Source organism: Sciurus vulgaris, assembly GCF_902686455.1.
Source record: "Sciurus vulgaris genome assembly, chromosome: 3".
Taxonomy (NCBI): domain Eukaryota; kingdom Metazoa; phylum Chordata; class Mammalia; order Rodentia; family Sciuridae; genus Sciurus; species Sciurus vulgaris.
In genome coordinates, this window is record NC_136463.1 from 68870441 (window position 1) to 68893427 (window position 22987).

Sequence of the window (22987 nt, forward strand, 5' to 3'; positions counted from 1 at the left end):
TTGTACTGGGATTTGAACCCAGGGATGCTTTACCACTGTGTCTGTCTCCAGCCCTTTTTATTTTGAGCCTTACTAAATTGCTGAGGCTAGCTTAGAATTTGTGATTCTCCTGCCTCAGCCTCCCGAGCTGCCTGGATTATAGGCATGTACCACCAAACTTAGCTCATTCTTCTAATGACCCTTTTCCTGTAGAATAAAACTTGAGTGGTTGGAAATGGCATAGGAGGTGGGAGTCAAGAATGACAGCTTTTAGTTCTAAGTAATTTTTGTCCTTTGGGGTCTAAAGGCCCTCTATAATCTGACCCCTGCTTAGTGTTAACAGCTTCCTTTTTGGGCATTCCTTTTTGGTGTTCAATTCAAGTTCTCAATTCTCTGAACACCCTGTCTCCTCTTATTGCTCGACTTAGCTTGACATGTTTCCCATACCTGCCAAATTTTAGTTGAGAGATCATTTCCTCTTTAAATCCCTGAGCTTCCATGATGACTTATATTGCATGATGATTCTCATTGTAGCTAGTGTCGCCCATTATATCATTTTGAGGCTTGGCACTTAAAAGAGGCACTTAATTGCTGAATTGAAATAAATTGTCAGTGGGTTAATGTCATCAAAATGGATTAGAGGTCCAGAGAGACATGCCTTTATTTGAATGTTGTGCAATTTAAACCTGATTTAGTAGTGCTGCCCTTTAAGGAGAATAAATTAGAACAGTTATTAACTAAATAACTTTGAAATAACAAATGTCTCAGAGCAGTTTTGGAGTGTTACATGCCTGTAATCCCAGCAGTTCCGGAGGCTGAGGGAGGGGGATCTTGCAAGTTTGAGGTCAGCCCCAGCGTGTTAGCGAGGCCCTGTCTCAAAATTTTAAAAGATTGAAAAGTGCTGGGGACATACAGTTCAGTAGTAAATTGTTCCTGGGTTAAGTCTTGAGGTCTTCGGTTCCCCCCCCCCCCCGCCCCTCAAAAAAGTTGTTTGTTCATAAAGAGTAGGATTTTTGAAAAGTGACTTTCGCAGGTGTATTTGTAAAAAATTCTTGTTTCCTATATAATGAAACTTCGCTCTTGTTTTGAGTAGAGGTAGGCTCAACAAGAAATTGCAAATATATGCAAGAACCAGACAGTTAATAGAAATGAGTGAAACAAGTGCATTGGAGAGGGGTGAATTTATGACCCTTATAAACAGGGCTTAAGCCATGTTCAAAGCATGGCCAGGGTTACCAGATTACACTTTTCTGAAGAAGTCAGGATGGAGGTAGTTCAGGGCTTGCTTATTGTATGCTAATGTTTGATCCCTAGAATCGCCAAACACATACACATACAACTTCAAACTTGATAAGTAGTTATGTTTTTAAAAATTTGAAACCCAGGATGCAGTGGCCTATGCCTGTAATCCCAGCAATTTGGGAGGCTGAGAAAGGATGATCACAAGTTCAAGGCCACCCCTGGGCAACATAGCAAGACACTGGGTCAAAATAAAAACAGGCCGTGGATATTACTCAGTGATAGAGTGCTCCCAGGGTTCAATCCCCAGTCTCACTGAAAAATAAGAAATAAAAAGTTGAAAGTAAACATTGTACCAAACAGCCTTGCAGGCTAGTTTTACTTCTGGGTCACCAGTATAGCCTTTTTTCTTAGCAGGGTTTGGGGGGTATGGTAGGAAGTGTGGGAATTTATATACATGAGAGAAAGTAGATGGTTCCAGAGAAGATGATTTGATAATGGACAAGAGGCAGATGATGTGTCAGCATGATGTACTATATTGTTGAACAGATGGCTGAATAGACTGGTGTAGTTGAATTGGCTGCTGTTACCCAACTGAAGGTTGTATGTGTGAATGCAGGATTTGGTGTTAAGCATGAGGATTGGAATTCCTGAAAAGACAGTATACAGCCCCAAAAGAATTGTAATTATAAGAGCATTTCAGAGCAATGAACATTTGGAGTGTGGAAGGGCATATATTGAAAGTAGTTGTAAAGGATAGACAGTTTATTTGCTGTGGGACTTAACAGTTTATTCATAGTGCCTGGCCCCCCACCTTCAGAGTATTTTTTATACTGAGGTTCATCTCCAAATGTTACTCTCATAATCAAATCACTTAGGGTGTTGGCAAAACATACTTCAGTTCTTTGTTTTCTCAATCAGCAAATAGTGGTGAGACAAAATCTGCAGTATTTAATGTCAGTAGTTCATAATTACCAAAAATACATAGTGTGTTACCTGTATCCTAAAATTTTGTATCAAGAGTTCATTCTGTCCTTTTTTTTTTTTTTTGTTAAGGTGGTGGTGCTGGGGATTGAACCCAGGGACTTGCCCATGTTAAGCAAGTGTTGTACCACTGAGCCACATCTCCTGTTCCAAAGTAAAATCTTTGTATTTACTTACTTTAATATCTTTTTTGCTATGTTGGTGAATCAAAATCAGACCCTTGTGTATGCCAGGTGAGTGTCTGCCATTAAGCTACACTCCTTACCCCTATTTTTCTTTTTTAAAAAATTTATTGACTCACTTTTTAAAATCTAGTGTCAAGGCAACCAAAGAAAGCAATAGTTATGCTGCCTGTGGTGGTACACACCTATGGTCTCAGTGACTCAGGAGACTGAGGCAGGAAAAATCACAAGTTCAAGGCCAGACTCAGTAACTTAGTGGGAACTTGTCTCAGTGTAAAAAATAAAAAGGGTTGGGGTTGTTGCTCCGTGATAAAGCATCCCAGTTCAATAGTTTGATGTCCCACCCCTAGCTAAAGAACCTAGGAACTAATTTTAACAGTCTTTCACCTGTACCTCCATGTGTTTAAATAGCATCCTTTTATTATTAACATATAAATATCAACATCTATTGGTTTTGACAGTCATAAATAAGGATTTAGTTGACTTTTCTGTCTACCAAACCTTCCCTGTTGAGGTAAATATATTGTTAGTTTTGTTCCAGTGTTACCTTTGTCTTTATTCCTTGTTTCATCAATTAAAGACAGTATCTCAGAGACCTCAAATTGGGGCTAAAGTATAATAGTGATAGGGCATATATTTAGCATTGTAAGATGTTGGGTTCAATCCTTAGCACCAGAACCAAATCAAAATAAAATAGAACCCACTTAGTACCATCCTTTTGTTTTCACCTTTAACTTCCTACTTGAATGGTTAGACATTTTTTGCAGTATCAAGACTGGGTGCGGTGAAACACACTTGTAATCCCAGTGGTTCGGGAGACTGAGACAGGAGGATCACCAAGTTCAAAGCCAGCCTCAGCAAAAGTGAGGCAATAAGCAACTCAGTGAGACCCTGTCTCTAAATAAAATACAAAATAGGACTGAGAATGTGACTCAGTGGCTGAGTGACCCTGAGTTCAGTTCCCCAGCTACCCCCTCCCCTCAAAAAGACTGGGTCAACTGGGTCATTTACCTTTTTTTTTCTGTAAACAATTACATGTTTATACAGTAAATTGTTTTTTAATGGTGGATGAACACAATAACTTTATTTTTTAATGTGCTGAGGATTGAACCCACTGCCTCGCACTTGGGCAAGTACTCTTCCACTGAGCCAAAATACCAGTCATCCAGCCTTTTTAAAAACATTTTATTTAGAGACAGGGTCTTCCTAAGTTACTTAGAGCCTCACTAAATTGCTGAGGCTGTCTTTGAACTCATGATCCTCCTGTTCAACTCCCAAGCTGCTAGGATTACAGTGTGCGTCACTGTGCCTGGCTCGTAAATGATTTTTAAAAAAATCATCAAAGACATGGCTTTTTTTTTTTTTTTTTTTTTTTTTTTAAACTTGGACACTTTACCCCAGTGTTTATTTTTATTTCAAGACAGTTTTACTAAGTTGCAAAGGCTGAGATAGTCTTTCTCTGCACTTGGTGCCCAGAGTTACTGGGAAAAGTTTCTCTTAATTTTTATATGAAATCATGTTATGCAAAAAACTTTGTTGTCACATTTATTCTTGAAATTGACATGTTTCTTTTCAGCAAATGTAAATTTCCATAAGCTCTGCTGTTTGAAAGTATATCATGTATATAGAACTTATAGCAGTGTAATATGCCTCATCTGATTGATGATACAAAAGATATCTATGTGCTAATTACTGTGTATCATTGTATGCATATGAATTTTATAAAACTGCTTTAGGTAAAAGTCAATGCAAATTCTAGATTCCTATCTTGGCTAACTTCCTTGAAGCCTCATGGATTTTTTTAAAAGAAAAAAGCGAATTTTAGAGACTTAAGTAGGATTTCAAAGATAGTCATGAGCCTCTTTGCATAATTAACAACTAAATTTGCAGTGTTTTATTCTTACTAACTACCAAAACTTAGAAAAAGCAGGTAGGAAATAGTTAAAAGGAATAAAAACCTTAGGAGACTTGATATCTACAAGGAAATTAACTTGAATCTTTAGTCATGTTGCTATGTCTACCCTGATTCTCTTTGCATATGACCTTTTTAAATTGCTTCTGTGACAACCTTGTTACTGTATTTTCTCTCTTTATGTGTTTCTTCATTGGTAAAAACATCTTTGTTCACTAGCCTACTGGTGGAAAATCCAAGTCCTGGAAACAGACAGCTGAAGTGGTTGTTCCCAACTCCCCACCAGGAGAGGGAGAACAGATTTAGTTTTTATTTTGGTTTAAGCCTACATTTGAAATCAGACATTGCATCTGTTTTGAAAACTGGATGCTTTATCTTTTTTATCTTTTAATATATTTTTTTTAATCTACTGAAGGTTACTATCTGTGTAAAACTGTAAGATATTAGAACTAGAAGTTACCTTAAAGATCTGTTTGAACTTGCTTTACAAAGATGGAGCTGAACCCCTTGAAAGCACTGTATTAGATAGAACTAAATACTTATTTTTTAGTAAATATGACATCTCAGGCAGCGGTTTCTTAAACAGTATGATGTGAGTTGTTCTTTTGCAAACGTAGATAAATATTTTTCCTTTTTTTTCATATTTACTGGTTTTTGTTTTTGTTCCAGGGATTGAACCCACGGAGCATTTAACCACTGAGCAACATCCCAACCCTTTTTTTTTTATTTTGAGACAGGGTCTTGCTAGATTGCATAAGACTTCACTAAGTTGCTGAGTCTGGCTTTGAACTTGGGATCCTCCTGTCTCAACTTCCTGATTCCATAATTTATGTACTAATGAATTGTTAGCTTTTACTAAATGTCTTAATTTCCTGTCTCTCCAGCTCAATTAGTGTACTTTTTGCATTTTTTTTTTTTATGTTAACATGGATTTTTAAAAGATACCAGGTAAAATTTTTAAAATTCATGTGAAACTGCTGGGTGTGGTGGCACACCCTTGTAATCGCAGCAGTTTGGGAGACTGAGACAGGAAGATCACAAATTCAGTCAGCCTGGCCAATTTTTAGGCAAGGCACTGTAGAGAGAGAGGAGTGAGAGGGGGAAAGGGGAGAAAGAAGGAAAAAAAGAGCTCAGTGGTAGTGCACCCCTGGGTTTAATTTCCAGTAAGCGTCCCCCGCCCCGCAAAAAAAAAAAAAAAAAAGGCAGAACGAGGTGGTATACCTTTGTAATCCCAGTAACTCAGGAAGCTGAGGCAGGAGGATTGCAATCTCAAGGCTAGCCTGGTCAACTTAGTAAGACTCTGTTTCAAAAATTTTTTAAAAAATTATAAAAAGATATGAGGATATAGCTCAGACCTCTCCTGGGTTCAGTCTCCAGTAAGGACAAGAATTATGCATGTTACTTTGAAAATTTAAATTATGTTGAAAATCATGTTACCAGTTTGATTCTTCCAGTTTACTCACCTTCAGGGCATTGTCATAATCCTTTACTTTCTTGGGCTGAGATAGGTTCTTCTGTCCTCTGTATTCTCAAAACTTTCTAATGCTTCCATGAATGAAGATACTAATAAAGCACCTACTTCATGGAAAGATGAAATGAGACACTTCATATGGTGTTTAACAGTTTCTAGCTCAACAAATGTTAGATGATTTTTATCAATAGTGCTTTGATTGTGTATCATTTATTTTGATTGTGTGTGTGTTACTGGGGATAGAATTCAGGGCCTTGTGCATGTTAGGCAAGTGCTTTACCATTGAGCCACATCGCCAACCTCAAATGGATATCATTTACAATTTATTAAGTCAATATGTATTCTACATGTTTCAAACGTTACATGGTCCTCTATTAATACATATAGCTTTTGTGTTTTTGTGTATCAGTTGAGAATTTAAAAATAAGTATATACATTTATTGAAGATCTGCTATCCTAGTTAGGGAACTAGAAGCCAGGCACGATGGCACATGCCTGTAATCCCAGTGGCTCGGGAGGCTGAGGCAAGAGGATCATGAGTTCAAATTGAGCCTCAGCAACTTGGCGAGACTGTCTCTAAGTAAAACACCCCCCCCCCAAAAAAAAAAAAAAAAAAAGGCCAGGGTTGTGGCTCAGTGGTTAAGTGCCCCTGGGTTCAATCCCTGGTACAAAACGATAGGGGACTAGAGTTGTGGATAAAATGGTTAGCTTTTAAAGCCAGAGGCCTAATGTAATCTTCAAAAAGTTTTTACAACCAACGTTTAAAAAGCATTCCCTTATTTCCAACGCAAAAGTCCTAAATGTGTGTAGTATAGTATTCACGTTGATTGATAGATCATCTCCAAAGTCTGTTTTTTTAACTTCTTTATTTTTAAACATAGCATTTGATGCAAAATATATGAAACATCTGTTATACTTTTAGAGTTACTTTTGTATCTGAGTGCATTGTTCTGCTTGAGTGCATTGTTCTGCTTGTTTCTAAGCTTTATGAAATTGTAATCATGCTTAATCATACTAAGATTCATTCATGCTTTTTGTGGTTACCGTGCATTCATTTCCATTGTGTATAGTATTTCATTGTCAAATGTACCAGGATTTATTCATCCATTCTCCTATCCATGGGTATTTGGGTTTCCAATCTTTTGCTTTTACAAAAAGAAAGTGTTGATGCCAAAAATACAGTCGATGTCTCCTGATGCATGTGTGAGAGGGTTTCTGTAGGAATGAAATTACTGAGTAAATAGGGTTTGCAAATGAACTAAGAAAATGTTGAATTATTTTCAAAAGTAGATAAATCAGTTTATATCCCAAGAGCAATGTGTAAAGATTCCCATTGATCTATAACCTCTACACCATTCTGGGTTCACCCATTTTTACTTTTTTTGATATAAGTTTACTTTAAATGATATGCTCTCATCCTTCATTTTTTCCAGCTATTTTTTCTACATTAATTTTCCAATCTGTCTTACGGGTCATGATGTGTTTCAAGGTCTGAGAAAAATAGTAGCAGTGAAACAAAACAAAGAAGGTCTTTTCTTCATGGCATTTGCATTCTAGAATGAGAGATTGACAACTAACAAAACAATTTTTAAATTTCTGATACTGATAATGCACCATGAAGACACTAAGACAGGGTCAAATAATGGTTAATGCATGGGACTGCTAAACTGGGTGATCAAGGAGGTCTTTCTGGGGAAATGAATGATTTGTGAGCTGTGTTAAGTAATGAGAAACTAGCTATGTAGAGGGGGAACTAGTCATGTGAAGAAGATAAAGGAAGCTAGTCAGGGTGGTGCATTCCTGTAATCTGGGCATCTCAGAAGACTGAAGCAGAGGGATCCCAAGTTCAAAGTCAAGTGCACCAATTTACTGAGGCCCTCAGTAACTTAGTGAGATACTGTCTCAAAATAAGGGCTGGGAGTGTGGTTGTGTTTAAGCACCCCTGAGTTTAATCCTTGGTACCAAAAAAAAAAAAAGTGAAAGAGAAGAAAATAGGGAAGTGTTTCAGGCAGGAGGAGCAGCAAGTCCAGAAGCCATGAAGTGGGCACCAAACTCTGGTGAAAATCATATAAGAAGAAAACTGAATTCACCTTTGATCCACCATCCAGCAATAACCGTGTTAACATTTTGATGCACAATTTTTTCAGATTTTTCTCTGTATTTAATATTTCCCCTATTTCTGATAAGTTAAATGGTGGATTTTAAATATTAGTTATCTTTTTGTGATAATTTGAAACAATACTTTATGAATATTATCTGAATAATACATGAAGTAATATGCATACATATTTAGGTCACCAATAATGAAATCAATTGGCTATTAAAAATGAGGAAATTCTCATGCTTATATTTCTCCCATGCTCCTACCTAACCTGTGAGGGTTTTATTTATGTATTTGTTTTAGTTAAAAATTATTGATTTATTTGTGAATTGTAGCATATTTACCTTTTGCTTATACCTATAATTACTGAGCATATTTAGCTTTAAAGTTTTTAAATATTGGGGAATGAAATGGACCAAATTTTATTATGTACTTGTCCTAATATTTAACAGTGAACCCCACTATTATGTGTAATTGTAATTCACCAATAAAATTTTTTAAAATATATACTGGGTATATTTGCCATTGCCCATAATACAAATTACTCAGGAGGCAGAGGCAGGAGGATCATTTGGGCCCAGGAGTTCAGGGCAGGCCTGGACAACATTGAGACCTCACCTATGAAGAAAAAGAATTTAAATATTTTTTTAAAATTTATTTTTATTATAAACAAATGGGATACATATTGTTTCTGTTTGTACATGGAGTAACAGCATACCATTTGCATATTCATAAATTTACATAGAGTAATGATGTTTGTTTCATTCCATTATTTTTTTCCTCCCCCCCACCCCTCCCACCTCTCTTTTCCCTCTCTACAGTCCCTCCTTCCTCCATTCTTGTCCCACTCCCACCCCCCATTAAATGTCATCATCCGCTTATCAGTGAGATCATTCCTCTTTTGGATTTTTGAGATTGGCTTATCTCACTTAACATGATATTCTCCAATTTCATCCATTTGCCCACAAATGCCATAATTTTATTCTTCTTTATAGCTGAATATTCTTTATATTCTTTTATTATTCTTTGCATACTCTTTATATACAATATTTCATTGTATATATATATACACCACAGTTTCTTTATCCGTTCATCAATTGAAGGGCATCTAGGTTGGTTCCATAGTCTGGCTATTGTGAATTGAGCCTCTATGAACATTGATGTGGCTGTATCTCTGTAGTATGCTGATTTTAAGTCCTTTGGGTATAGGCCGAGGAGTGGGATAAATGGGTCAAATGGTGGGTCCATTCCAAGTTTTCTAAGGAATCTCCACACTGCTTTCCAGAGTGGCTCCACTAATTTGCAGTCCCACTAGCAATGTATGAGTGTACCTTTTCCCCACAACCTCTCCAACACCTATTGTTGCTTGTGTTCTTGATAATCACCATTCTAATTGGGGTGAGATGGAATCTTAGTGTAGTTTTGATTTGCATTTCTCTTATTACTAAAGATGTTGAACATTTTTTCATATATCTGTTGATTGCTTGTGCATCTTCTGTGAAGTGTCCATTCATTTCCTTAGCCCATTTGTTGATTGGGTTATTTGTATTCTTAGTGTAGAGTTTTTTGAGTTCTTTATATATTCTGGAAATTAGTGCTCTATCTGAAGTATGAGAGGCAAAGATATTCTCCCACTCTGTAGGCTCTCTCTTCGCATTGCTGATAGTTTCCTTTGCTGAGAGAAAGCTATTTAGTTTGAATCTATCCCAGTTATTGATTCTTGCTTTTATTCCTTGTGCTATGGGAGCCCTGTTAAGGAAGTCTGATCCTAAGCCAACAAGGTGAAGATTTGGACCTACTTTTTCTTCTATAAGATGCAGGGTCTCTGGTCTGATTTCTAGGTCCTTGATCCATTGTGAGTTGAGTTTTGTGCAGGGTGAGAGATAGGGATTTAGTTTCATTCTGTTGCATATGGATTTCCAGTTTTCCCAGCACCATTTGTTGAAGAGGCTATCTTTTCTCCATTGCATATTTTTGGCACCTTTGTCTAGTATGAGAAAATCATATTTATTTGGAATTGTGTCCGTGTCCTCTATTCTGTACCATTGATCTACCTGTCTATTTTGGTGCCAATACCATGCCGTTTTTGTTACTATTGCTTTGTAGTATAGTTGAAGTTCTGGTATTGCGATACCCTGTTTCATTCTTCCTGCTAAGGATTGCTTTCGCTATTCTGGGTTTCTTATTCTTCCAGATGAATTTCATGATTGCTTGCTCTATTTCTGTGAGGTACATCATTGGGATTTTAATTGGAATTGCATTGAATCTGTATAGCACTTTTGGTAGTATGGCCATTTTGACAATATTAATTCTGCCTATCCAAGAACATGGGAGGTCTTTCCATCTTCTAAGGTCTTCCTTAATTTCTTTCTTCAATGTTTTGTAGTTTTCATTGTAGAGATCTTTTACCTCTTTGGTTAGATTGATACCCAAGTATTTTATTTTTTTTGAGGCTATTGCAAATGGAGTTGATTTCCCTTTCAACTGTTTCATCGCTTGCGTATAAAAATGCTGTAGATTTATGCGTGTTGATTTTATAGCCTGCTATTTTGCTGAATTCATTGATGAGGTCTAGAAGTTTTCTGGAGGAGGTTTTTGGATCCTCTAAATATAGAATCATGTCATCCGCAAATAGTGACAGCTATTTATTTATAGTTCCTCTTTTCCTATTCGTATCCCTTTAATTTCTTTAGTCTGCCTAATTGCTCTGGCTAGAGTTTCGAGGACAATGTTGAATAGAAGTGGTGAAAGAGGACATCCCTGTCTTGTTCCCATTTTTAAAGGGAATGGTTTCAATTTTTCTCCATTAAGAATGATGTTGGCCATGGGCTTAGCATAAATAGCCTTTACATTGTTGAGGTATGTTCCTACTATCCCTATTTTTTCTAGTGTTTTCAGCATGAAGGGGTGTTGTATATTGTCAAATGCTTTTTCTGCGTCAATTGAAATAACCATATGATTCTTATCCTTAAGTCTATTGACATGATGGATTATGTTGATTGATTTACGGATGTTAAACCATCCTTGCATTCCAGGGATGAACCCCACTTGATCGTGGTGCACAATTTTCTTAATACGTTTTTGGATACGGTTTGCCAATATTTTGTTAAGGATCTTAGCATCTATATTCATCAAGGATATTGGTCTTAAATTTTCTTTCCTTGATGTGTCTTTTTCTGGTTTGGGTGTGAGGGTGATATTAGCTTCATAGAATGAGTTCGGTAGGGTACCCTCCTTTTCTATTTCCTGGAATACTTTGAGAAGTATTGGAATGAGTTCTTCTTTGAAGGTCTTGTAGATCTTGACTGAGAATCCGTCTGGTCCTGGGCTTTTCTTGGATGGTAGATTTTTAATGGCTTCTTCTGTTTCATTGCTTGATATTGATCTGTTTAAATCGTGTATGTCCTCCTGGTTCCGTTTGGGAGGAGCATATGTCTCTAGAAATTTGTCAATGTCTTTGGTACTTTCTATTTTGTTGGAATACAGATTTTCAAAGTAGCTTTTCATTATGTTTTGTATCTCAGTGGTGTCTGTTGTGATATTTCCTTTTGCATCATGTATTTTAGTAATTTGAGTCTTCTCTCTCCTTCTCTTTGTTAGTGTGGCTAAGGGTTTATCTATTTTGTTTACTTTCTCAAAGAACCAACTTTTTGTTATGTCAATTTTTGAATAGTTTCTTTTGTTTGAATTTCATTGATTTCAGCTCTGATTTTAATTATTTCCTGTCTTCTACTACTTTTGCTGTTATTCTGTTCTTCTTTATCTAGGGCTTTGAGCTGTAATGTTAGGTCATTTAATTGTTGACTTTTCATTCTTTTCTGGAATGCGCTCCATGCAATGAATTTTCCTCCTAGTACCGCTTTCATAGTGTCCCAGAGATTTTGATATGTTGTATCATCATTCTCATTGACCTCTAAGAATTTTTTAATCTCCTCCCTGATGTTTTTTGTTATCCATGTTTCATTCAATAGCATATTATTTAGTGTCCAAGTGTTGGAGTAATTTCCTTTTTTTACTTTGTCATTGATTTCTACTCTCAGTCCATTATGATCTGATAGAACACAAGGCAGCATCTCTATTTTTTTTGCATTTCCTAAGGGCTGCTTTGTGGCATAACATATGGTCTATTTTCGAGAAGGTTCCATGTGCTGCTGAGAAGAAAGTGTATCCACTCGTTGATGGATGGAATATTCTATGTATGTCTATTAAGTCTAGGTTATTGATTGTGTTATTGAGTTCTATGGTTTCTTTGGTGAGATTTTGTTTGGAAGATCTATCTAGTGGTGACAGCGGTGCATTAAAGTCGCCCAGAATTATCGTGTTGTGGTCTTTGTGATTCTTGAAATTGAGAAGGATTTGTTTGATATACAGGGATGCACCATTGTTTGGGGCATAAATATTTACTATTGTTATGTCTTCCTGATTTATGGTTCCCTTAAGCAGTATGAAATGTCCTTCTTTATCCCTTCTGACTAACTTTGGCTTGAAGTCCACTTTATCTGATATAAGAATGGAAACCCCCGCTTTTTACTGGGTCCATGTGCGTGGTAGGTTTTTTCCCATCCTTTCACCTTTAGTCTGTGGATGTCTTTTTCTATGAGACGAGTCTCTTGCAGGCAGCATATTGTTGGGTCTTTCTTTTTAATCCATTCTGCCAGTCTATGTCTTTTGATTGATGAGTTTAAGCCATTAACGTTCAAGGTTATTATTGAGAAATGATTTGTATTCCCAGTCATTTGGCTTATTTTTCGTTTTTAAGTTGGCTTGGTTTCTCCTTTGAGTGGTTTCTCTCTAAGGTAGTTCCTCCCTTTGCTGACCTCCATTGTTGTTTTTCATTTCCTCCTCATGGAATATTTTGTTGAGAACATTCTGTAGTGCAGGCTTTGTATTTGTAAATTGTTTTAACTTTTGTTTATCATGGAAGGATTTTATTTCATCTTCAAATCTGAAGGTTAGTTTTGCTGGGTATAGGATTCTTGGTTGGCAACCATGTTCTTTCAGAGCTTGAAATATGTTTGTCCAGACCCTTCTAGCTTTTAGAGTCTGGGTTGAGACGTCGGCTGCTATCCGTATTGGTCTCCCCCTATATGTAATCTGATACTTTTCTCTCGCGGCCTTCAAAATCCTATCTTTATTTTGAATGTTAGGCATTTTCATTATAATGTGCCTTGGTGTGGATCTGTTGTGATTCTGTGCATTTGGTGTTCTGTAAGCCTCTTATATTTGATTTTCCATTTCATTCTTCAGGTTTGGGAAATTTTCTGATATTATTTCATTGAATAGATTATTCATTCCTTTGGTTTGTATCTCTGTGCCTTCCTCAGTCCCAATAATTCTTAAATTTGGTCTTTTCATGATGTCCCATAGTTCTTGGAGATTCTGTTCATGATTTCTTACCATCTTCTCTGTTTGGGCGACTTTATTTTCAAGATTAAATATTTTGTCTTCATTGTCTGAGGTTCTGTCTTCCAAGTGGTCTAGTCTGTTGGTGATGCTTTCTGTTGAGTTTTTTATTTGGTGTATTGTCTCCTTCATTTCAAGGATTTCCGTTTGGTTTTTTTTTTTTTTTTTTGAGAATCTCTATCTCTTTTTTGAAATGATCTTTTGCTTCCTGCAGGTGCTTTTTCAGCTTATTGGTATTATCATTCATTGCCTGCATTTGCTCTCTTATCTCATCCTTTGCTTCACGAATCATCTTAATCATGTTTAATCTGAAGTCCTTTTCTGACATTTCTTCTAACATACTCTCATTGGATTCTGTTAGTATAGAATCTAGATTTGTTTGGATCATTTTCTTCCCTTGTTTTTTCATGTTGTTCATGTATCTTCCCCTCTAGCAGTGCAGATCTGGGGTATTGCAGATTTCCCCCTATAGGCTTATAGTGGCCCTATAGGTGTCCAAAACCCTTTCTTTAAGGGGAGATCAATATTAGCAGTACCCAAATCAGACACTATGCAATCCTAGACCAAATAGCCCCTATGGGGACAATAACATCATGTAAATAAGGGAGAAAGTGACTCTGAGGGAACAGGTAAACAGAAGGAAAAGAAAGCAAGAAACGTAAAGAAATAAAAACTTAAATATTTTTTTTTTTAAAAAGGAGAAAAAAGAAAATGTGTGTAACAGTCATATACTAATGAGACCTCCGGATGTATGAGAGGTACCTGACAATGGGCTTCAAGCCTCCAGCAGGCGTAGCAAGATGGCATTTGCCCCACCCGAAGATCGGAGCTATGGCTTCCAGGATTATCCAAGATGGCTGCTCTGGCTTCCAATTGTGTTGGCAAATGGGGAGCTGCAGCTCAGGGGTAGACGTGGTCAGCTGGAGGTCCTGGAGACAGGATGCAGTTGGTCCGGCAGTGGTCCTGAAGGTCGGGTGTATTTGGTGTGGTTGTGGGATCCAGGAGGCCGGGTGCAATCAGTTCGTCTGGGTTCCCGGTGATAGGGCACAGTCAGTTGGTCTGGGGTTCCTGGCGGCAGGGAGCAGTCAGTTGATGTGAGGGCCCCAGAGGCAGGGAGTGATCGGTTGGTCTGAGGGATCCTGGAGATGGGGCTCAGTCAGTCTGGCCAGGGGTCCTACGGGGCCTGGCTGTTGTCTGAAAATGGCGGCAGCCACGTGTAATCAAACCTGCAGGTCCTGTGACAGAGAACTTCCAGGCAGCAGCAGGCAGCTGGTTCTCCACTGGCGGTCTGCCGTCAGTCTGCTGGCAGCTGTCGGTCGATCGGGAGGTGAACCTCGAGCGTTGGGTGATGGATAGGGGTAAGGCAGGCGATGGATAGGCGAGAGGCAGGCAAATGGTGGATGATAGACGCCTGACAGTGAGCAATCTGCTCTCAAAAAAGGTGTCGATATGCTGGCAGCTTGCAGGTGATCACAGCAGACAAATGGGGTAAAGAGCAGGGGATTGATAAGCAGCAAAAACTGCCTCACCGAGAAATAGATATCCTCTGCTTGAATCCGGCGTTGAGTGACAAGGAACGCAGCCTCCCTCTAGACCGCCATCTTGGATCTCCAAGAATTTAAATATTAACTGTCCTTTTTCATCATAAATTCTAAAAAATTTTCTGCTTTATTAATAGATTGGTTGGATAATAACTTTAGGTACATTTTTAAAATTGTAAAATGCATGTGACATAAAATTTACCATCCTGTTTTTAAAGTTTAGTAATGTGTAGTCCATCACCACCATCTATTTCCATAACTTTTCATCTTGTAAAACTGTAACTCTGCCTACTGCACAATACCTCCCCATTCCCCCTCTTCTTTCTACCCTTAATCACCACCATTCTACCTTTTGTGTTTGTTTTCTTCAGGTACATTTTGAAGAAGGAATATTTATAGATAGGGCTAATCTATTTCTTGAATCTTTGGATCATTTGATATTTTTTTCCTGTTGCCTTCAAATTTGATTAACAAGTTGAAAAAATAATTCTCACAACTTAAATCATTGTTCCCCATTTGTGTACAATGAATCAAAATGCAGTCTGTAAAATAAAAACAAAAACAAAACTAAAGTTTACCCATTGAGCCATATCCCTAGCCCTTTGCATATTTTTGAGACAGGGTTCTATAAAGTTGCTTAATGCCTGAGTTACTGAGTCTGGGTTTAAATTTGGGATCCTCCTACCTCAGCCTCACAAGTTACAATGTGCCCAGCTATAATTTTTTTTTTTTTTTGTAGATGTTCACAATACCTTTATTTAATTTATTTTTATGTTCTGCTGAGGATCAAACCCAGTGCCTCACACATGCTAGGCAAGTGCTCTACCACTGAGCTACAACTGCATCCTCTGATTTTTTTATAAATACTTGAAATTTACTACCTTAATCAGGAATTATATTCATGTTTTCTTGGTATAAGATAAACCTGTGACATACTTAGAAACACACAAGGGGAAATTGGAACTATCAATTCAAACTTGAAGTACTTCTTAGCTAGATTGAAGAGAGGTCCTGATGGTAAGGCTCAAGAATAGGGAGATGGTTATCTCTGCAGTTAGTAGGGTTTTGTGCCTTCATGGAGGGATATAAGGGGAATATTCTGCATAGTTTTCCCTACATTGGAAAAGAGTACTATGATTGATTAATGTTGTCTGCCTCACATGAGGAATAGCATAGTAGTATTTCACATGTCTGATAATGAACATTCTTGCTCTCTATCCCTAACAGCTATCTTAGATTTCCCCTGTGAAGATTAGGGACATGAACAGACACCAGTGGGGACCCTTTTAGTCTAGAGGTGCCACCCAAAAGCAGTAGAATCCCAAGACTGCAAAGACCACAGGCTCCTGAGAGCTGATGCCAGTCTTAATGCACTTAGTGGTTCATAAGATAATCCCGTGTCCTAGAGTATACTGACCATTATGGTCTTGATGTGCTCTTAAATATATCCTGTGATCCAGTTATCCCAAATTACTGTTTCTTATACACTTCTACAATCTTTTTTATTTTTTATTTTTTATTTTTATGAACACAGCTCACGAGGTTTGTTTAAAAACAAATACGGAAACTCACAAGAACTTTGTAAAACCAGTGATAGCCCTAGAAGTGACCAGGCTCAGCAGAAACTCTGACATTTCATTTACAGTCTTGTTTTTTTTTTTCTTAAATTGGTGCATTATAATCACACATAATATTTGGAGTCATTGTTACATCTACATGCAGATAACAATTTGGTCATTTTTCATTCCATAATGCTGCCCCTTTCTCCCTTCCCTTGTTACTTTGTGTCACTGGTCTTCCTTATATTTTCTTGAGCTCCCCTTTCCCTTTTTTTGAACTGAAGATTGAACTCAGGGGATCCACTTTACCCCTGAGCTACATCCCCAGTTATTTTTTGTTTTGCAAGAGGGTCTTTTTTTTTTTTTTTCTTTTTCTTTTTCTTTTTTCTTACAGAAGTAACAGTCTTTACTGTAATCAGTACAGCCCTCCCAGATATTTACTAGGTACAAACTAAAATTCCCAACCAGAAAACGTAATTATACTCATGAGGTTAACAGATTCTGCAAGAGGGTCTTGGTTAGTTGCTTAATCCCTTGCTAAGTTGCTGAGGCTGGCCTCAAATTTTCAGTCTTCCTGCCTCAGCCTCCAAAGTTGCTGAGATTATAGGTGTATAGCACTGTACCCATCAAAGCTTGTAATAATACAGATTTTCAGGAATCATTCCTAGAGTTTTTTATTCAACAGATCTGGGAAAGAGATTGTGAGTATATTTTTGAAATTATTTTTGTATATTATCTTTCAGTCTTCATTTTTTTTTTTTTTTTGTTTTTTGTTGTGCTGGGGATTGAACCCAGGGCCTTGTGCATGGGAGGCAGGCACTGTACCAACTGAGCTATATCCCCAGCCCTCATATGTATTTTTAATAGTGCCTGAAGTTTTAAAATCTTGTTTTTCTGTATCACTATAGTTGCCAAAATTACTGTCAGAATAACTGCATAATTTACCTTTTTTTTTTTTTTTTTTTTTTTTTTTTTGGGTGCTGGGGATCAAACCCAGGGCCTTCTGCTTGCAAGGTAAGCACTCTACCGACTGAGCTATCTCCCCAGCCCCCCATAATTTACCCTTTTTCTTTCCCTTTTGATATTGGGGATTGAACTCAGGAGCTCTCTACCCATCCCCAACCCTTTTTATTTTTTCATTTTGAAACAGGGTCTCTTAATTGTCAAGACTGGCCTTGAACTTGAACTCCTTCTGTCTCAGCTTCCCAAGTCCCTGGATTTGTAGGCATAAGCTAATTTACCCATTTCTTCCCTCTCTCCCTCCCCACCCTCCCACTGAGCCACATCCCCAAACCTTTTTATTTATTTATTTTTAAATTTTAGTTAAGAGTCTCACTAAGTTGTTTAGAGCCGTGCTTAGTTGCTGAGACTGGTCTTGAACTTGTGATCCTCCTACCTCAGCCTTCCAGGTTGCTGGAATTCTAGGCATGTGCCACCATGACCAAACTCAGCTCTTTTTTAATTAATTAATTTGATATCAGGTATTGAACTCGGGGACACTTAACCACTGAGCTACACCCCTAGTCTTTTTTTGTATTTTGTTTTTTAGAGATGGTATCTCACTGAGTTGCATAGGACCTTGCTAAGTTGCTGAGGCTGCCCACTTGTGATCCTCCTGCCTCAACCTCCTGAGCTGCTGGGATTACAGTCATGTGCCAGCGTGCTGGGCTCCTGCTCTTTTTTTTTTTTTTTTTTTTTGAGGGGAGGGGTTGGCTTTATATTTTAGTTGTTAACGGACCTTTATTTATATGTGGTGCTGAGAATTGGACCAAGTGCTTCACACATGTTAGACATGTTAGACTGTACCACTGAGCACTTTTTATAAGAAGTGCCCCCCAGCTCTTGTTTAATGTTTTGAGACAGGTCTCGCTAACTTGTTGAGGCCTGGCCTCAAACTTGGGATCCTTCTGCCTCAGCGTCCATAGTCTGAGATTTCAGGTGTGCACTATTGCACCCAGCTTCTTGATTGATCATTTGTTTCCTAGATTTTGTTCTTAAAAATACATTATGAATATCTTCCTGCATATAGCATCTTTTTAAAAAATCAAAACAAACTGCATGTTTTACAGAAAAATAACTAAGAGATATAAGTGACTTACCTCTTGTCACACAATTAAGGATTAGAGGAGTAAAACTTGAACTGACCTTCCTACTCCCAATGCTCTGTGCCTTCCACCACCCATCCTTTTTGTAGCTTGTCCTTCATATCCTTTCTTCTGTTCAGTCAGATCCTATCCATATGACAATTTGTGTAAATATCAATTCACAAAAGCTGTTTCACATTCACTTTGAAGAAACTTGTTTTCTTGAATATCCTTAATTATCTATAGCTTCACTTTCCCCCGTACCCCCTGTGGTGCTGGGGATTGAATTCAGGACCTTTTACTTACAAGGTAAGCACTCTACCAACTGAGCTGTCTCCTCAGCCCCAGCTTTCTCACTTTTTACCTAAACCATTATTGCACTTCTATGTCACTAAAAGCAATATACATAGATGCATAGTGGTTAGGCTTTTCCCCCTTGAACAAACTGGAGTTGTAATTATATCGTACCTATCTGTACTTGAGCAAGTTACTCAATCTCTAAAACTGAGTTTTCTCATCTCTATTTTTTAATTTTTTGGTGCTGGGGATTTAACCCAGAGCTGTTTAACCACTGAGATACATTCCCAGCCCTTCTTATTTGAAACATCACATAAGATCTGGCATACAGCATGTAATTAGATTGGTTTTGTTAGTACTATTATTAATTCATGGTACGCTCCTTAAGAACCAGATCTAATACTTGACACAGTGTTTGACTACAGAATTATCACTCAATAAATATTTGCTGGGCTGGGGATAGAGCTCAGTTGGTAGAGTGTTTGCCTCACAAGCACAAGGCCCTGGGCTCAAACCCCAGCACCACAAAAGGAAAATAAATAAATAAATAAATAAATAAATAAATATTTGTCAAATTAACATTAATTCTAATATTTCAGCAATGTATTCTCTCTAAATACTTTTAAAATAATGATAGATTTATTACCAGGCTCTGAGTAAATTACATATACATATATCTATCTATCTATCTATCTATCTATCTATCTATCTATATATATATTGCTATAATCTTTGCAGGCAGTAATTCAAACTCACCTTGCCATCCTAACTAGCTAATGCCTTGTCCATACTGCTTAACTACAAAAACCCACCACCTTGAGATTATGCATATCCTGTTTGGTCATTTCTGGTCTCAGATGTGACTTTTTAAAATTTTTTAGTTGTTAATGGACACAATACCTTTATTTTTATGTGATGCTGAGGATTGAACCCAGTGCCTCATGCCCAGGTGTGATATTTTTGAAGCACTGAATTTTTTTTTTTTGGAGGGGTGGGCGTGTTGGGAAGAAACATTTATGTTGAGTTGATTATACATGAATTTTTTTTCCTTTTAACTTAACCAAGCAATTTGGATTGGGAGTAGATTTCTTTTGCTGTTACTTGAAAAAGTTAGTAGTTAATACTGTGAATCTAGAGTTTTGTTTGTTTGCTTGTTTTACTATAAGCAACCCTGGGTTGCTTAACCACTGAGCCACCTTCCCAGGTCTTTTTTTAATATTGAGATAGATTCTCACTTAGGACCTTAGGGCCTTGTTAAATTGCTGAGGCTGGCCTCTAACTTGTGATTCTCCTGCCTTAGCATCCCAAATCGCTGGGATTGCAGGTATGAGCCACCATGTTTGGGTTTAGAGTACATTATTTTAAAGTTATAATATTTTAAGGACATTGACAAATAGAAAAAATGGTGGATTTTTCTGTTTAATTTTAAAAACTTGAGATGGGGTCTCTGTATAGCTCAGGCTGTTCTTAAACTTGCAGTCTTCCTGCCTCAGCCTCCCAAGTAGATGGGATTATTGGAGGTGCCATCACTCCTGGCTCATACTTCTTTCTGTTTGCAAATCGATTCTTGAGGAATCAGCCAGATTTCTATAGCTTGCCATTTGTAAATAAGTATCTACTAATAACAAAGAACTAGAACATAGCATTAAAACATCTAAAGTTTAATTTCATGGCTCTTCACCTATGTTGATAATAGGGGCTCATACTTTGAATGTATGGAATTATTTGTATAGCTTCTGCCCATCTAATCTCCACAATTGGAATGCCCTCTCACCCATACAATCAGCTAAACTTTTTGCTCTTGTCTATTTTGTGTGTGTGTGGTGCTAGTGATTGAACCTCAAGACCTCATGCATGCAAAATATGCACTCTAATACTGAACCATGCACCATCCCCCTATTCTGACTTTAATGTATGTGTCTTAGCCCATGACTTATTTCTACCTTCTCTGTCAACTGCAGTTGTCAGAACTTACCCTCTTTCTTGGCCTGCCTGATCTAGTTTATTAGGGACTGCTGTGCTCTTACCAGTGCTGTCCTTGAACCCATAAACCAGTTGAAGCTTTACTGTCTGCTGCCAGCTCTCACAGCAATTCTGCTAAACCAACTCAGTTTCCATGTATGACAGAGGTCAAAAAGATACAGTTTCCAGCAAGCTCGTTTTTGTGCACCCTCACAGGGCTTCCTGTGCTGCACCACTGCACAGATTGCCATTTTGGCTATGATAAAGCCTTTTAAAAAATATTTTTAATTGTAGATGACCACAATACCTTTATTTATTTATATTATGTGGTGCTGATGATCGAACCCACTGCCTCACATGTGCTGGGCAAGTTCTCTACCACTGAGCCACAACCCCAGCCCTGTGATAAAGCCTTTTCACCAAGTACTACATCACTCATTTTTTTCTCATAAGCTCATTAAATGTGACTGAATGTTGCCTTTCACTTCTTCCCTCTCATTCCAGTGAGTCCATAGAAAATATTAGGAAGCTGGCAAGCAAGTGATAGAAGTGATGTGAAGCCTCTTCCCTGTTCTGTGAGAATTTGGCTCATTCTCAGCTTCTATAATTCTACTCTTTATTTATTCTGTCATGGTATATATAGTAAAAATAAATTTTAAAAATGAAAAGTTTATTTGCTATTACAAAATACACTTTCATTCTTTTAAAATGTACAAGTAATGTATTTTCTGATTGAGATGTTAATGAGTTCATTCTTCAACATAATTCCTCTGCTTCAAACATCTGGCAATAACAGATTAAAGGTTTAAAGAGAAAAAATGTTATGTGACTGAAAATGGAAGAGAAACTCTAGTGGCAAGTGGCACTAACCATGGAGGTCACAATCTGGGTCTATAATCAGTGATGATTAGGACTGTGACCTCTGGTATCAAAAGAATCTCCATGAAAGCTCCATGAACAAGGTGGACTGGAGTTAGGAATATTGCTCAAAGCCAGGGCCTGGGTTGGGTTTTCCTTTGTGCAAGCAGACTGATAAAAGTGTTGACTTTCTGCCCAGAATTTGCTTTGTATGAAACTGGGCCTCATGGGGGTAAGAAAAGCATGGCTTTTTGATCAAAAACAGCCAAGTAGCTTGTTGTCTTAGTGACTGAATCTGACACTAAGGTATCAGAACAGTAGGTTCCGAACACTGTACAACCTTGTTTTGTATTAGAGAATCTGGAGGAATAGTTAAAGTTGACTGCAAACCTCCCAGAGTGGGGTAAGAAAAAGAGAAAGACTTTAAAAGCAAGCAGACAGCTGGGTGAGGTTGTGCGTGCCTATAATCCCATCAGCTCAGGACACTGAGGCAGGCAGATCTCAAGTTCAAAACCAGCCTCAGCAACTTAATGAGAGCTGGGGTTGTGACTCAGTGTAAATGCCCTGGGTTCAATCCTTGGTACCAAAAAGAGTTAAAAACAAACAAACAAAAAACCCAAGACAAAACTTTAACCTTACTGAGAAACTTAGGGCAGATGATATTTGAAGAGAATCACTGAAAAATTAAAAAGCCTAAATTTTCAGATTAGGTGTGTACCTGGAGAACCACACAGGATAATGGATAAATCCATCACCAAACACATCATTGTGAAATTGTGGAACATCAGGATGAAGATGAGAGAAAAGACTATACAAAGGATCTCTTATACTGCCAACAGACTTCTCAGCAAAAACAAGCCAGAAAACAAGGCAATAAAGTCTTTAAAATGCTAAGCAAATGTAGTCAACCTTGAACTTTATACACAGTTAAAATAACATTCAAAAATGAATGCTAATTATAATATTTTTAGACATGGCAGAATTTAATACAAACTCACTTCAACATTAAAGGATGCTTAGTTTTTGCCATAAAAAAAAGTGAATTCAGTGGGCTGGGGATATAGCTCAGTTGGTAGAGTGCTTGCAAGGCCCTGGGTTCAACCCCCAGCACTGCAAAAAAAAAAAAGTGAATTCAGAGGGAAGGTGTGGGATTCATAAGCAAAAATAATTTCTATCTTTGGGAAGAGTGATGGCTAAGTAAACAAATTTGGGAGGCTGAGGCAGGAGGATTATAAGTTCTAGGCCAGCCTCAGCAATTTATCAAGACCCTGTCCTAAAACAAAAAGGACCAGAAATGGAGCTCAGTGGTAAAACACTGATAGAGCACTTGGCCTGGCATGTGTGAGGTACTTGGTTCAATTCTCAGCACCACATATAAATAAATAAAGGTTCATTGACAACTAAAAAAATTATTT

The 22987-nt window shown here is 37.6% G+C and overlaps 1 protein-coding gene and 1 long non-coding RNA gene across 6 annotated transcripts in view; one reads left to right on the forward strand and one right to left on the reverse strand.

Annotated features, from left to right (window-relative positions):
- ZNF207 (zinc finger protein 207) overlaps positions 1–22987 on the forward strand; it is a 66159-nt gene that overhangs the window by 28811 nt on the left and 14361 nt on the right. For 2 of the 4 annotated variants that reach the window (XR_013762312.1, XR_013762314.1), the window contains exon 14: positions 2275–2435. The exons of the other annotated variants lie outside the window; for them this stretch is intronic. The gene's annotated coding sequence lies outside the window, so the exon portion shown is untranslated. The remainder of the gene's footprint in view (positions 1–2274; positions 2436–22987) is intronic. 4 annotated transcript variants of the gene reach the window in all.
- LOC306655868 overlaps positions 16785–22987 on the reverse strand; it is a 76669-nt gene continuing 70466 nt past the window's right edge. For both annotated transcript variants that reach the window (XR_013762334.1, XR_013762335.1), the window contains exons 2-3: positions 17434–17479; positions 16785–17316 (exon numbers count right to left, since the gene is read on the reverse strand). This is a non-coding gene — a long non-coding RNA (uncharacterized lncRNA). The remainder of the gene's footprint in view (positions 17317–17433; positions 17480–22987) is intronic.